Source organism: Schistocerca cancellata, chromosome 1 (genome assembly GCF_023864275.1).
Source record: "Schistocerca cancellata isolate TAMUIC-IGC-003103 chromosome 1, iqSchCanc2.1, whole genome shotgun sequence".
In the NCBI taxonomy this organism is placed as follows: domain Eukaryota; kingdom Metazoa; phylum Arthropoda; class Insecta; order Orthoptera; family Acrididae; genus Schistocerca; species Schistocerca cancellata.
The window spans coordinates 551140275-551151457 of record NC_064626.1 but is presented as its reverse complement, the minus strand read 5'-3'; positions in this window follow the sequence as shown (position 1 = coordinate 551151457).

The window sequence follows — 11183 nt, the reverse complement described above, 5'->3', positions numbered from 1 at the left end:
CTGAAGCAAAAGTAGTACGCCGATCGATGATAATAATGGGTCTGAGGCTCTGAGTGTCTTTCTGAAGATTGCCCGGTCCTCTCGTTCTGTCCTTTCTCTATGTCGACGGCCTACCTCTTGACGCTGTGTTCGGCCATGGCGCACCCATTCCCTCCAACATCTTCGTCGAATAGTGTCGTCACTAAAAGCCAAATGTCCAGCGATTCACCAGTTACTCCAACCGGCTTCTTTGAGTCCAACTACCGTCTCTCTCAAATGCTGCCACATTCTTCATGCGCCTGTCTGCGGGGCATAGTTACTATCCACCTGAGTACACGGAATGAAATTCGCAAAGACTTTAGGCACTGGTATCGACATGTCCCCTGTTTACTGTCCTTAACAGGTGCGCGGTGAAATTGCGCCGCAGCATCACACATTCATCAATCGGCCGCAAAAATTCACAATTTTTCATTTTCCGTCGATACTTGCATTCATATCAATGTATGACCAATTTGCAAAACTACTTTCTAGTGCATCGTCTTTTTTTTCTTTTTCTTTTCTTTCTTTCTTTCTTTTTTTTTTCGCAGGGAATGTATTGCTCTCTCCTACCGTATAATATTGATTCGATGTGTCAATACTGTAAGGATATTTTGGTTTCAGATTTTGTGATTTCGCTACCATGTGACCTTTAGTGTCAGAATGATGATGATCATGACTGCGGTTTTAAAAAAACTAAACTCGTGTTCAGAAAAAAAACAGAACACGTCGAACGACTAGAGACAGGACGTTCATATTCACAGGATATGTGTATAAGTATGTTCTGCAGAAATGATTAGCATTTCAGTCACCTCGGTTCAGCATGTGTACTGTTGTCTGGTAGGCACATGGTCCGCCATTGGCCCTGTTAACTTGTTCCATGCGTGATGGGCATCGGCGCGTATAAGGCGCGAATGGCGTCCTGTGGTGTATAGCCATCGATGTTGCGTTCACCTTGTACCAAAGTTCATATGTGGTGATTGGCAATGAGTTACAGCGCTGCACCGGTCGTTTCGCCATCTCCCACTCGTTTTCGATTAGCGACAGGTCCGGTGGTCTGGCGAGCCAGGGCAAAAGGCTGAAATCCTGTGACACGGAGAAGGCACGTGTTCGTGCAACATCATGTGGTCGCGCATTGCCTTGCGGAAAAATGGTATCCATGGCGTTGTGCAGAAAAGGTACGGCTACGGGTCGCAGAATGTCGTTCATGTAAGTCACACTCGTCACAGTGCCCTGGACACACACAAAATGTGATTTGTGGTTGCACCCAGTAACACCCCATAGCATATGGCGTTGAGTTAGTGCTGTATGTCTTGTGCAAATGCAGTGACAGTATGGTGCCGCCCCCCCTTTCCGGTGTCTGCGGCGGACCTAGATGCGGCCATCATTTTCAAAACAGAGAGAACCCGGATTCGTCCGAAAACACTATTTGATGCCATTCCTGTTCCCAGTGACATTGTTCCGTATCCGGTTGCCGTCTAGCATGTTTCTGCACCTTCGTCAAAGGTAGACGGAGAAGTGGAAGACGCGCACTAACCCATGCCGTAATAAAAGGCGGCGGCCTGTCACCCCAGATAGCGTACGATGTGTTGCACTGTTCCACTGTTGCGCCAGAGCCGAGGAAGACGCAGATCTGTCCTGCAATGCTATTCGGATGAGGTGTCAATCTTCCCGAAGGGTGGGTCTGGATGGTGCGACCTGACCTATCTCGTCGTGTTCTACAGCCTTCCGTGAACCATTCTGCACGCACCCGTTGCACCGCCGAAATACTTCGTCCCACACGAGCAGCAATTTCCCGGATGGATGCATCACATTCTCTCGGGCCAATAATGTACCCTCTTTCAAACTCTCTGATTTGATAGTACGGTTCGTGCCCCGATAACGATGTTGACATTGAGCCCGAGGGTCGACTCGATTCAAATGCTATTCGTTTCTGCAGAACATAATAATCTACATGTCCTATGAGCATGAACGTCCTATCTCTAGTCGTTCAATGTGTTCTGTTTATTCCGAGTATGAGTGTACATAGGTATTACATATTACTCCTTCACTCATCTCATGGTGGTTAACAATATGTCTTGTGCAAATTCAGTCACTGTGGTGTCGCCCCCTCCCTTCTTTTTTCATTATTCGTGATAATAATGTTATCATATGTTTTACGCCTGGCACACAATTGTCAACTAAAGTAAACTAGTATCATATGTTAAAAAAATCCAAAACGTGTAGTTTATATCTTCTATGTTCAAGAATGGGCAACGAAATGCCTCACTACTCGTCCCCGCTCTCTTAGACGGCATCTGATAGTCTTGATTTTAAATCTGTCGTAATATCCGCTCTTTATTTTGAACCCAAGTACATGCCTTCTAGACTTTGCTTCACCCGCTAGGAACGATGGTAGTCATTTTTTTTTTTTTTGTTTCTACTGACGTAATATGTCTTGACTGCTTGCGTCATTATCAGGAGTGGCACGAAAACGTCTGAGCTTCTCTGCAGATGCACCTTTGACAGGGATGCAAATCGAAATATATGCAGGAAGATAAGGTAACTAAGTCTTTGTGACATAAGGTAACTAAGTCTTTGTGACTTATTTTGTGACTTCTTTTTCATAAAATTCAGAACTACTGATTCATCCATATTAAATAACAGATTAAAAACAGTATCTAGGCCTCCAACTTGGTTATTGACACAAGTTCTGAACTGAAGTTGATGGAATAGGTTTGCTGGTAACTGAACAGTAAGGCTTTTAAAGCTAAAATGGATGAAGAGCCGGTAGTGTAATGTCTCGATGAGAAAACTGAAACATTTTGCTCTGGACAGGAGCATGTAGAGGAACTACGGCTCAAGTTCAAACGATAGCTGACCATGCACTGGATAGTATCTAGTAGAACAGTTCGCGATGGGAGAGACACTCCAAGGTATACAGTCACTACAAATAAACTTGTAAAGAAACAGGTACTACTGCGTAGTAAGTGTAAACAAAGCAAAGGGCTGTTAGATAAAGAGATGCTGAACGAAACGCTTTTGGCTGCCAAGAGGGCAATACCTGAAGCCTTCAAAGACCACCGTAACAGAATATTACCGAAAGAAATTATTCTTATACGTAAAGACTAACAGCGGCACTGAAGTTAGTGTCCAGCCACTCATGGACGAGAGAGGAACTGAAATTGACGATAGCAAACCAGAAGCGCAGATGCACAACTCCGTTTTCTAATGTTCGTTCACAAAGGAAAATCCGGGAGTACTGCCCAATTTAATTCCCGTAACACGCAAAAAAATTAGTGAAAATATTGGTGTCAGTGGCACTGAGAAGCTGCCGAAACTGGATCCCTGTAAGATTCTATACCGAATTTGCGGTTGAGTTAGCCCCTCTTTTAACCATAATTTACCGTAGATCTCTCAAACAAAAATCCGTGACAGGTGGTTGGAAGACAGCACAGGTCACATCCGTCTACATAAATGGCAGCATAAGTGTTCCACCGCGCTACCGTCCAATATCTTTGACATACATTTGTTGTAGAAACTTAGAAAATATTCGGAGCCTAAATATAATGAAGTAATCTCGAATAGAATGAGATCCTCCACGCCAGCCAGCAGGATTCCAAAAACATTAGTCATGTGAAAACCAACTTTCCACATGACATCCTTAAAGCCATGGATCAAGGCAGTTAGAGAGAGAATTTCGATCATAATCACACATTAGTATCGAAAGTATTCGTGAGAGCTGTCAGGCGAAATTCGTAAATGGACAGAGGATTTCTTCATAGGGAGCACGCGGCTGCTATTATCTGGGACGGAAGTGGAAGTAATTTCATGGGTGCTCCAGGGAATTGTGTTTGGACCCTTGCTGTTCATGTTGTATATTAATGACCTTGCACTCAACATTAATAGTAACCTCAGATTTTCTCACAGATGATGTACCCTGAAGAGCCAAAGAAACTGGTACATCAGCCTAACATAGTGCAGGGCCCCGTCAGCACGCAGAAGTGCCGCAACACGACGTGGTATGGGCTCGACTAATTTCTGGAATAGTGCTGGAGGGAATTGACACCATGAATCCTATAGGGCTGTCCATAAATCCGTAAGAGTACGGCGGGGTGGTGATTTCTTCTTAGCAGCACGTTGCAGGGCGTCCCAGGTATGCTCGATAACGGTCATGTTGGGGAGTTTGGTGACCGACATAAATGTTTAAATTCAGAAGGGTGTTCCTAGAGCCACTCTGTAGCAAGTCTGGACGTGTGGAGTGTCGCATTGTCCTGCTGGAATTGCACAATCGACATGATTGGATGCAGGTGACCAGACAGGATGCTTACGTACGTGTCACCTGTCAGAGTCGTATCTAGACGTATCAGGTGTCCCATATCACTCCAACTGCACACGCCCTACCCCGTTACAGAGCCTCCACCAGCTTGAACAGTCCTCTGCTGACATGCAGGATCCATGGCTCAAAATGGCTCTGAGCACTATGGGACTCAACTGCTGTGGTCATAAGTCCCCTAGAACTTAGAACTACTTAAACCTAACTAACCTAAGGACAGCACACAACACCCAGCCATCACGAGGCAGAGAAAATCCCTGACCCCGCCGGGAATCGAACCCGGGAACCCGGGCGTGGGAAGCGAGAACGCTACCGCACGACCACGAGATGCGGGCGCAGGGTCCATGGATTCATGAGGTTGTCTCCATACCCGTACACGCCCATCTGCTCAATACAATTTGAAACGAGACTCGTCCGATCAGGCATCATGTGTACAGTCATCAACAGTCCAATGCCGGTGTTGACAGGTCCAGGTGAAATGTAAAGTTTTGTGTCGTGCCATCATCAAGGCTATACGATGATGTTTCGTTGAATGGTTCGCACACTGACACTTTCTAATGCCCCAGCATTGAAATCTGCAGCAGTCTGCCGAAGGGTTGCACTTTTGTCACGTTAAACGATTCTCTTCAGTCGTCGTTGGTCCCATTTATGCAGGATATTTTTCCAGCCGCAGCTATGACAGAGATTTGATATTTCACCCGATTCACTCGTGAAATGGTCTTACGGGAAAATCCCCACTTCATCGCTACCTCGGAGATACTGTGTCCCAACGCTCGTGCGCCGACTGCAACACCACGTTCGAACTCACTTAAATCTTGATAACCTAGTAAGACGTTGGGATTTTGGACATCTTACAAGTCGGGTGCCTCAATTTTACGTGTCGGTTATAGTGTTGCAGGACACTGGTTTTGCAACATGGACCATGTTTTTTTGTGTATATTACACTTGTTTGAGATATAATACAAGTGGCATAGAGAATGACGAGAATAACTCCCTTATGTAAATTCGCGTGTTCAAATTAGGTAGAAACAGAGTGGAAGCATCACTGGAGGGGAAGTCAGTTTTAGTTAGCCACGCAGTGAAACAATAACCTACAGAGCCGCAGCCTAGTCAAGATTACAAGATTAGTCAAGATCAAGCACAGGTGACGGGCACGGCAGAGAACTGCAGAAAGAACAGTATATCACGTGAGCGGCGCTTGAGGACGTAACTTAACATTTTTGTGGATGATGGAGTGTTAATAATGGGGGTAACAGACTTGGCTGTTCACTTGAAAGGCAGCCAATTATGCGACACTGTACTTATTAAGCCATTTGCTGATTGGGCAGCCATGGCTACTAGAAGCGAAAGAGCGACTGCGATTGGCTGTTCCATCCAGTGTCCAACTCCACTGTAGAGGGAAGGGAAGCTAGGCTGAGGAGACGCGCAACTGCCCAGCGCGACAGGCACTTTCCCTTCAGATGTCGTCGAGTGTGGCCGGAGGGCATCCCTCTCTGACGTGATGTGAACAGTTTGATGTGGACACTTTGTTCATCTGGCTCGAAAATTCAGTCAAGAGCTGGCTGAATTCTTTTCGTATATCTCCTGAGCGGAGAACGAAGAGACCCTAGTTTTCACGAGAGCAGCGAGGGCAGAGTAACACTCGGTGTGCCAGCCTTGCGCATCTGCTTAGTCATTAAAAGCAGCCTAGGGTGAAGTTAACGTTTTTGGCTTCACGAAAACTAAGGGCACGTTTGCTGGTATAGAATCATCCAGGCTCAGTATAGGGTTTTGATAGAATTACAGATCTGACGACACACGGCAGCAGCCAAGCCGATGACGCTGTTTAACAAAATGTAAAGAACGCTTCACGCCATTAAATCTAAATGTCGTGTCATAAGCCAGTTTTTACTCCAGTGATACGAAGCTCAAAGCACTGAGAGCTGCCCTCCTTGTAGTGTTTCCCGAAATTAACGTATTTCCTTCGTGCGCTCCATGGTTAAATAAAATTTGTTAGAGCCGGTAACATTGTTCAACTCGACATTAGCATAGTCTTCCACCAGAGTGTCTGTCTCTCAGTTAAAATAATTTACTATCGCGAATTTACTGATCTTTTATATTTTATGTTATTTGATAATTTTAATACCAGGATCCCCTTCTCTGAACAGGCGATACCTGAGATTGCTCTTGTACATTGTAATGACCCAACATGCGCAAAGTGATTCCAATAAATACAATTACAGATTGTAAATAGAGGTACCCTTCCTACCTCACTGGAATATTTTAGGAACATTGATGGCAGTTATTCTTCTGAAGTCTAAACTCTTGGTGTATAATAGCACGTTTCGTTACAAGTCGGGTTCAAACTGCGTTATGCGCGCTACGTGGGTGCGGACAATGCAAACATAGCATTACTTTTTACCAACCAGAGGCGTGTTTAGAACCTGCCATTGTAGCAGCAGTAACCCATCTAACAACTACGCCAGGAACTTGTCTTATACACTCCTGGAAATTGAAATAAGAACACCGTGAATTCATTGTCCCAGGAAGGGGAAACTTTATTGACACATTCCTGGGGTCAGATACATCACATGATCACACTGACAGAACCACAGGCACATAGACACAGGCAACAGAGCATGCACAATGTCGGCACTAGTACAGTGTATATCCACCTTTCGCAGCAATGCAGGCTGCTATTCTCCCATGGTGACGATCGTAGAGATGCTGGATGTAGTCCTGTGGAACGGCTTGCCATGCCATTTCCACCTGGCGCCTCAGTTGGACCAGCGTTCGTGCTGGACGTGCAGACCGCGTGAGACGACGCTTCATCCAGTCCCAAACATGCTCAATGGGGGACAGATCCGGAGATCTTGCTGGCCAGGGTAGTTGACTTACACCTCCTAGAGCACGTTGGGTGGCACGGGATACATGCGGACGTGCATTGTCCTGTTGGAACAGCAAGTTCCCTTGCCGGTCTAGGAATGGTAGAACGATGGGTTCGATAACGGTTTGGATGTACCGTGCACTATTCAGTGTCCCCGCGACGATCACCAGTGGTGTACGGCCAGTGTAGGAGATCGCTCCCCACACCATGATGCCGGGTGTTGGCCCTGTGTGCCTCGGTCGTATGCAGTCCTGATTGTGGCGCTCACCTGCACGGCGCCAAACACGCATACGACCATCATTGGCACCAAGGCAGAAGCGACTCTCATCGCTGAAGACGACACGTCTCCATTCGTCCCTCCATTCACGCCTGTCGCAACACCACTGGAGGCGGGCTGCACGATGTTGGGGCGTGAGCGGAAGACGGCCTAACGGTGTGCGGGACCGTAGCCCAGCTTCATGGAGACGGTTGCGAATGGTCCTCGCCGATACCCCAGGAGCAACAGTGTCCCTAATTTGCTGGGAAGTGGCGGTGCGGTCCCCTACGGCACTGCGTAGGATCCTACGGTCTTGGCGGACATCCGTGCGTCGCTGCGGTCCGGTCCCAGGTCGACGGGCACGTGCACCTTCCGCCGACCACTGGCGACAACATCGATGTACTGTGGAGACCTCACGCCCCACGTGTTGAGCAATTCGGCGGTACGTCCACCCGGCCTCCCGCATGCCCACTATACGCCCTCGCTCAAAGTCCGTCAACTGCACATGCGGTTCACGTCCACGCAGTCGCGGCATGCTACCAGTGTTAAAGACTGCGATGGAGCTCCGTATGCCACGGCAAACTGGCTGACACTGACAGCGGCGGTGCACAAATGCTGCGCAGCTAGCGCCATTCGACGGCCAACACCGCGGTTCCTGGTGTGTCCGCTGTGCCGTGCGTGTGATCATTGCTTGTACAGCCCTCTCGCAGTGTCCGGAGCAAGTATGGTGGGTCTGACACACCGGTGTCAATGTGTTCTTTTTTCCATTTCCAGGAGTGTATAAGCATTGCCGACCGCAGCGCCGTATTCTGCCCGTTTACATATCTCTGTATTTGAATACGCATGCCTATACCAGTCTTTTTGGCTCTTCAGTGTAGTTATCTATACTTGAGTACTGTTTGAAAAAAGCTGCACAAACATTCAGTGAGATCTTGATAAGATTTCAAAGTGGTGCAAAGATTGGTAACTTGCTTCCAGTTTCAGACATGTAAAATTAGGCACGAAAAACTGTGGTGTCCTATGACTAGAATCACAGTCGGAAACGGTCAGTTCATACAAATACGTGTGTAACAATTTGTAAAGCCATCGGCACACGGACCGTGCTTTCGAACGTCAACGTCGAGCGTGCCGAGTTCGACGTGCTGCTGAACGCGCATAAACGATGCGACTTGTGCAGGCGGTACGTGTGCCTCAGCGTGGTACATGCGATTCCAAGGGCTGTTATCGACCCTAACTGGCTGGCAAATCATACTGTTTAAGAAAAGGACAGGCATAAAAGTACTACGTTAGCTCTATTAAAACGCACATTTCCTCCCTTGTCGATCTGCTACTCATGTTGTTTTGATTGTATTATATCATACGTAAATAAAAATTTTAATATCCATGAACATGTTTCAAGGCAAAAAGAAAAATATAATGTTCAGTCAATAAGGACGTTGAGTATAAAAGTTCCGTGACAAATAATACGATACAAATTCACAATAGTTCTCCACATAAGATAAAAATTATTTTATGATTCTCACCTTTTACTAAAACCCTAACGTAATTATTATTTGATTACGTTCCTATTCAGTATCAGAATCCTTACAACATGTAACATACAAAACCTGAAACAAGAAAGTGCAAAATACCTTTGTTGCAAGTAGTGCCAGCTGTCTTGCAGATAAAGCCAATCGAACAAGCTCACTCCTCAGAGAGAGCATACTTATATTTACATAACATCGATTATTGTACAATATACTTCTATTAAACTTATAAGAACGTATCAGAACCTATTAGAAAACGCAATGGTTAATAAAAGATTCGGATCTAATGGGATTCCAGCGAGTAATAATACCTCTTGAATTACACTACTAATCTGCAGCTCTAATCATTACGTTATACCGATCACAACTATTATGTGACCATACCTCGTACGTTTCCATCTCCTGAAAGCGTTAATCGTAGATATGTTTTTAACTGACATAAATTATAACAAATTGTACCACCAACAATGCGTTTTTGATGGACCCCTAATATTTCATTGCCTTGAAGCGCCATATTTTCATAATACGCAAGTAACAATAATTCTTTAGGCACTAATGTGACGTTTCTCATCATTTTATTTCAAAAAAATCGTATAATTAACGACGGGTTTTCGGGAGATCCGCAATGGTGTACATATATATGCGCTTCAATTGAAAGCCAAAATGCGACTCTGTACTGAAGAGAGATGGCATCACCTGACGTAGGTCGCGTTCTTCCATCTCACTGGACTACACGCCCAAACGCGCGTTCACAATATCTGATATGCTGGAAACTGCCCAACACGATCGGAAACACTCTCCAACGTGTTTTCCACGATATAACGTTAGTAACTTGGCATGCTAAACGAGTAATTTGGCATGTTAAACGCTCAACATTCGAATACACGGCCCGTGTGCCGACGGCTTAAGGGTGTGAACTGGAACGATCACATAAGCTCAGTTGCAGGTAAAGCAAATGGGAGAATTCGGCTCATTGGTACGATACTAGGGAAACAGTACAAGGAAGGTAGCTTGCAAAACACAAGACCCATCAAAGAATATTAGTCAAGTGTGTGGGTCTCTTGCCAAATTTAACTAACAAGGGTAATGAACGAACAAAAAGAAGGGCATCAAGAGCGTTCACAGGTTTGGCTGTCCAATGGCAGAGCGTCATAGAGATGCCGAAAGAACTGAAGTGGTTATGGCTTGAAGATAGACGCGGGCTGTACCATGAAAGCCTTTATACTAAGTTCTCAGAATCAACTTTAACTGATGAATCTAGGAATATACCACAATGCCCTACGTATCACTCGCATGGAGATAGCAAACACAAGATTAGACTAACAACAGCGCGCAAAGAGGTGTTTACGCAGTCATTCTTACCGCGCCCATACGTGAATGGAAAGGGAAAAAGGCCTAATAACTGTTACAGTGGGAAGCACCATCCACCATGCACTTCACGGTGCTTTGGAGAGTACAGATGTAGATGTAGACGAATATCAATGATTCTTTCAACCGCTGGTGAAAGGATAGTCATCTAGTGGATTGATGCAGAAGTTCGTAGCGTTTTTCCATGAGTTCAATACACACAACAGACACACATAGCATAGACTTCAGCCGTTAATAACATATTCTCCTTCACTATTTACGACAGTTTGCCAACGCTGAAGTAACTTTTCGATTCCGCGACTATAGAAATTTCGTGGTTTTGATGTGAAGAAATCGTCGAGCCATGTTCGGAGCGCATTTTCATCCGGAAAGGAAATTCCTTGCAGGTTGTTCGATAGTGGGCGGAAAAGGTGAAAATCTGAGGGAGCAAGATCAGGTGAATATGGTGAATGCGGTAATGACTTCCAGCCAATGTCCCGTACAGTGTTTTTGTCAGTCTACCAGAATGCTGGCGAGAGTTACCGTGGAATAGCGTCACTTCACGCAATCTTCCTGGTCATTGTTCTTCGATTGCGTCAACAAGACATCTCAGTTGTTAACAGTAAATGTCAACAGTGATTGTTACACCTCGTGGAAGCAGTTCGTGGTACACCACAGAGTCGCTGTTCCACCAGGTGCGTAATATGCACGCGGGTCTTTCTGCGGGAAGTTGCTGCTTTGTCTGAGCTATATCATTCCGTTCTTTTCCTTGTGTCAACATAAAGGCACCATTTCTCATCACTAGTAACGATACAGGCCTGGAATGGTTGGTGTTGTTCACAAGCCAATTGAAGACGA